This window comes from Palaemon carinicauda, chromosome 1, assembly GCF_036898095.1.
Source record: "Palaemon carinicauda isolate YSFRI2023 chromosome 1, ASM3689809v2, whole genome shotgun sequence".
In the NCBI taxonomy this organism is placed as follows: Eukaryota; Metazoa; Arthropoda; class Malacostraca; order Decapoda; family Palaemonidae; genus Palaemon; species Palaemon carinicauda.
Window position 1 is genome coordinate 85,473,740 of NC_090725.1, and position 7,500 is coordinate 85,481,239.

General features: G+C 32.1%; 1 protein-coding gene across 2 annotated transcripts in view; it reads left to right on the top strand.

The window, feature by feature from the left end:
* The window catches only part of LOC137649483 (uncharacterized), a 742,412-nt gene that overhangs the window by 388,662 nt on the left and 346,250 nt on the right, over positions 1–7,500 (top strand). The gene's annotated exons all lie outside the window — the stretch shown is intronic.

Consider the following 7,500-nt stretch of genomic DNA (forward strand, 5'->3'; position numbering starts at 1 on the left):
TTTTTAAATTGATTCCTTTAATCAAGCCAGGAATAGTTCAATATTTTTCAGATAATTTTTGAGTAAGTTTATTTTTAAAATGATTCCTTTAATCATGACAACTTGCATGTTTTGTGCAAAAGTTCTTTTCCGGTTTGTCTGCCTCTTATGGTTCTGCTTTTCGGAGGTAGTTTTCTCCGGATTTTTTTCATACTGAATATCTTTTTGAGACAGAACTTCAGAATTACGGTTATTTCTAGATGAGAGAAACCAAAGGCAATGTACAGTAGTAGGGAGTAGTTAAATAAACGTTTAGCGAAAAAGTTTGTTTTCTTTTGAAATAGCTGGTAAAATGGTTTGAAATTTCAGGCTTCATTAAGGTGGAACAAACTGGTTAAGATTAACTTTTGAAATAAAAGGGATTTTAAAGGCAGTTTTCAATTACCTATCATTGAAGACAACTGCTGAATAACTGGTAATTGTTGGTTTGTGATTTGACTTCAAAGTAACGACGACATGATTAACTGATTTCATGGTTAAGCATTTAACCTGTTACTGTTTTAATTTGTTTCAGATCGTATAAAACAATTCATGGAACAGATTAGTTTGATTTTCAAATTCATACCAGTTTTACTTTTTTTTTTCGGTTTAGTTCCATGACACAACGAAATCTTCGTTTTATTTTCAGATTAAATTTCAGACTCCACTCTGATTAATACTTTGTTGACTGTTGTGGTTTCAATCTGCTTACGAATGGTATCCTTAAGGCAGTAAAGAAAGAGAAAATTTAAGTGAAAACTAAACAGCAGAAAAACGAGAGCCAAGAAGTCAGAATAGGGTGTAGTCCTTTGTTGATATCTCAGGGTTATTTTCGTTGTGTTAATTTGTAACTAGCAAGTTTTATGTACCGTGAAACAATTAAAAGCCATTTCTGACAGTAAAGTAAAGAAGTCTCAGTAACAGATACATGTACGTAGATTTATATTTTTTTGAATAGATATAGACAAAAATATGTAAAAGAAAAAATAAGCTCGAAGACCCGAAGAACGAAATTTTATTCTTCTTCATTATACTGTGCAGATAAATATTTAGATAGAAAAGCTTACACACGCGCACGCACCCTGCTCTCACCATGGTATGACTACTCCTCTTCCGTACCCGACTCTTCCGTACCCGAAGGACGGGGAGAACTGGGCGTGTCCGGAAGAATATATATATATATGTATATATATATATATATATATATATATAGAGAGAGAGAGAGAGAGAGAGAGAGAGAGAGCCAGACATTTGCTCTTTATCATATAGGGGAGATTTGCAAATGAAACCGTTATGATTAATGTTCAATCTGATATAATTCGCCTCATTAATCTTGTCTGAACGAAATTTGCATTTATAATCCTTACAAACCTCCGAAAGTTTTCCGGTCATTCAATTTTCTAAATTACATAAACACGTAGATTTTCTTACCGAAGGCTTTAAGTTCCTACAGCAAATAATAAAAAAACATTAAAATTTGGTTTTGAGCATTAAAACCACGATTGTAAACTTGATTTGAAAATTTATTTAATTTTTCCAAAGTACTTTTTTGTCGAGATCTCTATATTTTGTTGATGATAAAATGATTCTGTTTTGCTATCCTTATTTGAGAGCTTTTAAAAGAAACAAAAACAAATTCTTTAGTCACTTCTTTAGCTCGGACGAACATTTGGTTTCTTTTGTAATGTTAATTGCGCTCCTTAAAAAGATCAAAGGTAAATTGTTAACTCATTGTTCCGCTTCCTCAAGAAGGTGTTTTCATCTCTTTGTGGTCACAGATAGGCTTCACACCTTTTACATTAACGTCTATGGCAAATTATCATGAAGAATATTTATTTTCTTATTTGTAAATGTATCCTTCATTTTATATCTAATTATATGATTAAACTAAAAATGTCAGACCAGCAGCTTTTTCTTACATTTTAATAATGTAACGCTGTATATATAAAATGCTTAGATCACTACAAAACAATTTATTTTTATGTATATATGAATTGCTTAGATAAATACAAAACAATTTATTTCTAATATTGCTCACTCTGTTATACAGTCTTTTGGACAGTTGAGCTCAATCATATTATTATCACAAAGCTAAATTGTGGTCTTTTGAGTATGGAGGAACAAACTTCATACATATTAAGAATGATCTTTAATGAAAGTTGTTACTATTTTGTGACAATTTTCACCCTAAAGGTTCGAACAATTTTCTCATTATGTTACCTACTGCGCCATTCTGCTGCCTTCGAACATTTCAAACATATGTTTACTATCCAGTTTTATGCTTTTTGACTTTAATTTACGCATCTCGTAATCTTCACTCATACTTCATACTCTTCCAAGGGGTGTTGAAGGTCATTGTGAGCCTTGGGCGAGCGTAAATTCATACTGTGTTTACAGTCGCTGGAGGAGGCGTTAGCAATGTCCAGGGGGAATTCCCTTACGTGGGATTTGCGTCTTTACCTTTTTTTTTTCTCTTCCCCCCCCCCCTTTTTTTTTATTGGGAAAGATGTGGAATTAACTGGGTCTTCTACGTTCTGATTTGTTAATAGGACATGTAGCCTCGGGTTAATCTTGAATGTTTTCGTTTATATTGTAAATACTACAAAGTAATGTTAGTTAACTGCATTAAGGATTGAAAGGTGTGATTTACTAGTTTAAGAACAGAAATTTGTAAAGTTTGTTGAGGTAAGAGGAATTAATATTGAAGGAATTAATTTGGTGAAAATTTCAACGGTTTATGGGATTTCAATGGTTATTTAATGAGCATTAAAGTTTTTCCAGCGTTTGGAAATGATACTGTAGTATACTTAACTACATACAATTGCTAAGTTTTCTTGCCGGTTAAAGAAGAAAAAACTATCTTGTGACAATAAATGTCTTCGTGTCATTATATTCCTAAGTTTCTAAACTCATTTATAAAACCTAAGGCTTCATCGAGGAAGGATTGGCATTCATCAAAGCAGAAATATGTTTACATAAACTTTCGCGAATCTTGCACAACTATATTTATTAACCAATTAATTCCCCCTCTGATGTCCTTAATCATTTCCTGGAGTATTTCAAAACACAAATTAACCCCTAATATTCTTTTATGATTCAGGTGTATGTCTCTCTCTCTCTCTCTCTCTCTCTCTCTCTCTCTCTCTCTCTCTCTCTCTCTCTCTCTCTCTCTCTCTCTCTCTTCATCCAGTCTGCATGTAAATACACTGTTAAGAAAAATCGTAATTTTATTCGGATATTCTCCGTAAAAAATATACGGTTCCCAACCGTATTTTCAGAAATGAAAGCGACCGTAATTTTTACCCTACTTTGTTATTATCTTTTACGGGTTGGTGGCCGTAGTATCACTCCTCAATGTTAATATATCCGTTTTTAAACGGTAAATGCCTGGCAATATTTATTCCAGGATTTTTACTGATTTTTCACGTCGTGTACTTACTACATTGACACAAAACTTCATTTTCTTTGAACAGAAGCTCTCCACTTTCATTTTTTTTTAGTAAAGGTCTCCCATTAATAGTTGTTGTTTTTTTTTTTTATTGGCGAACAACTTATATTCAATATCTTAAGTCATATAATGCCTGTTTTTCTTTACTAAAATATTCATATTCCAACTCCACCGTTCATTATTTTTAATTATTCTTCCACCCTCTTTAAACCACATAATGGTTATTGTTGACTCAAGACCCTGCCCGTGAAATTTGCATATTCTTCATTTACACCTACAAACGTTGTCTTTATTTCTTCTTCATTTTACATTCATTGTCTCCTGAAATGTTCTCCTTACTTGGTAACAAAATCACACCGCCAAATTTCCTCTTCAACTTAGTAGAAGTTCGATTGGATTAATGTAATAATGGGAACATTATTACTTGTATACTAATCAACTTGAACTTTTACAGAGTTTAACCCAACGAACCTTTCCTCCTATTTTCTATTGCCCAGTCTTCCTATCTTTTATTATTATTATATATATATATTATATATATATACTTTATATATATATATATACTGTATTTATATATATGTATATATATATATATGTATATATATAATCATATATACCTATATATGTGTATATATATATACATATAATCATATCTCTCTCTCTCTCTCTCTCTCTCTCTCTCTCTCTCTCTCTCTCTATATATATATATATATATATATATATATATATATATGTATATGTATATATATATATATATGTATATGTATATATATATATATATATATATATATATATATGTGTGTGTTTGTGTTTGTATATATAATGCATTTCCAACCATAATCACTTTTCCAAGCACTTTTCGGCTAGGACATTTCTAATCCTATTTATTCTAGGAACTATATATCCACCCACAGCTATGTATTTCTCTTTCATATTTTCCAAACTAAGTAAGGCTCATATATAATCAGAATCTTCCTAAAACACAGTCTTCCAATATCACTCCTTTCAAATCCTTTCTTGTAGGTGCTTACTATTTCACATTTTTCTTCTCCTAAACTCCATCTTACCTTTACAATCAAGTCTCCCAGATACTTCGCTGGGTATAGTTCTACATTCCAGCACACCTTATTATGGAATAATTTCATAATTATATAGGCATTTACTATTTATTTGCAATATTTAATTTCCCAGAAAAAATCAAGCACTTCATCAATCTTAACTAAATGGCTATCGCTTAATCAGAATTAGAGTAGTGTAATTTATGAAGATAGTTTCAAATGTTAACCTACTCTCATTATATTTTCAAGAAGAAAGGTGAAGAAGATGCATGCGTCAATATATCTGTATAAATTAATTTGTCAGGTTGAGAAATTTCTACTAATTGAATAAAGTACTTGTATAATGATAATCCTCCTTTCAAGAAGTGGTAGATTAAGTGAGTAAGGCATAGAGTAGGAGAACAAGAATTCTGGCGTTTAGGAATATTCAAATAGGTTAAGTCTGGCATTTGCTGCCTCCACATAATTAGTATTTAAGATGTGACAGGACCTTCTAACTAGACAACGTATCGGAGACGTTTCTGGTGTTTTAAGTAGTATGTAGACAAGGTTTCAGTAACGCTGCCATTGTGCCATGAATTATAGTTTATCCTTGATGTTTGAATATTTTTTGTGTTTTTCATGTTTCTTTATCAACAGGTAACTTTTTAATTTATAAGTTTGTTCCATGATTTTAAGGCCAATATCAGAAAGTGGTATTACGCACATATTTTCAAAATAGGGTTATATGTATCTTTCCAATATTAAATCTTATCCTCTATTAAGGGAGGCACCAAAGAAATACGCAACAGTCATCCTTAAACTGAAGAATTGAGTACAACCCCCTGTGGCAAACGGTCTCTTCATAATTAGCCTCTTTATACATTTACAATTAACATAGCCACCGACAAGCCATTGAACAGTCTTCTCGCACGCACTCTTGCTCTTTGGGATTACCAAGACCCTTTCTTGCCCTTTCATGCTCTTCTTCCCTTATTATTGCAGAATTACCACTGAACTATTGTCTTCCATTCTTTCCACATTGCCAAACCACCTTCGCTAATCTTTTTGTCTCTTATACTAGTCCCCACGTCTCTTACTCTTATTAATTCCTTTGATACAACATAGACAACACAAGAGACTATGCAGAAGTGAGAGCCTACAACGCTGGGGCAGTAGTGTTTATAAGGTATGCCTGGATAAGTGAAATATTCAAAAGGAATGGATAAAAGGTTTGGTTTCGTCGTTTAAAAGTAAAGGAGATAAAAGCTATTGCAAGCAAAATAGCGGCATGATATCACTTAGTATACCAAGGATTTTGTATGGTAGGTTTTGATTGAGAGTAAGACAGAAGGCAGAATGACTGGTAGGGAAAGAACAGTGTAGGCTGAGACAAAGGAGGGTGTCCTTGGATGTGGTGCTTTTTATGAAACGGTTATATAAGAAGTTTGAAAGTAAAAGGAAAAAAGTAGTGTGTGGCACACATGGACTTTAAAGTATCTCATGACAGAATCAATACAGACAGTGTGTAGAGGGACAAAAAGAATATGTTGTATAGATGATAGGTTGTTGACAGTAATTAAAAGCTTTAAATTATCCCACCTCATTGATTTTTTCTCCTACCAATGATATTTAATCTTCCATTGCATAATCCGTTCTTATTATTTCTGTTTTTCTTCTATTTATATTGAACCCAGCCTCATGTGATATTTCATGCATTCTGGTGAGCAAGCTTTGCAAGTTCTATGGTGTTTTCTCTCTCTCTCTCTCTCTCTCTCTCTCTCTCTCTCTCTCTCTCTCTCTCTCTCTCTCTCTGTCAGCTAATTTCCTGTTACCAATCTAGTCCATTCCTTCTCCACCATCCCCAACTGATCTATGCATTATAAAATCCAGGATGAAGATAAACAACATAGGTAAACAACAACATAAATAGATAAATAACAACACATACCCTTGGAGTACTACACTGTTCACTGGAAATTAGTTTGATAGGACACCACTAACATTAACTTTGCACTTGTTATGCTCTTGAGCAGACTTAATCAAATATATATATTTGAGAGGGACTCCATAATAACGCAAGACTCGCCACAAAGTGATTACAAAGATGCGTAGAATTGTTAAAGACCTTGAATTATGCATAAGAATGGTTTAGTTTTAGAGCGTTTTGAGGCGGTTCAGTTATGTGGAATAAATGCCCGATGATGTTTTAGCACAGTGTGTAATTCAAATATGCAAGAAGGTGGAAGAGAGGAAGACGTAATAAGGGATGGGTAGATGACATTTCGAAAGTATATGAATCTGCATAAGGTAGTAAATGGCGCATGGTATATAGTGGAGGTTGACGTAACTCTGAAGAGCCTTCTGTGTAATTTTATAATATATATATATATATATATATATATATATATATATATATATATATATATATATATATATATATATGCACAGCGGAAATAAGTCCTTCAACTTATGCTAACGCATCCTTGAACCTTGAATGAAGCCTTTAAGTGATTTGTTGTGCTTACGCCAGTGAAATCACGCAGCTGCATCTAATTAGTATAAAAGGAGCGAATCATTACTCGAGGACAATAAGGACAACAGAAAACAGATTGTTATTTTCTTTCATTGTCTTTTATACTTGATCATAAGAGCATTTTTGTGGTATGTTTAGGCTAATTAGCTTATTAGTCATTATTATTTTAGTTTTGTATATAATCTTTAGTTTTATTTTCATATTTATTACTTGCTTAGCTTTAATATGTTTTTGCCTTTTATCGTTTAAACCGTTACTACACCCTACTAATGTGCATTATATTTGTGTTTATTTCTATGTTATTTTTTTAAGTCTATTTACTTTTAGTTACCAAATTTCATTGAAAATATGTTAAAGTGCTCTAATACACACAATTTATAATATATATATATATATATATATATATATATATATATATATATATATATATATTCATAAATAGATAAATAGCTATGTGTCTT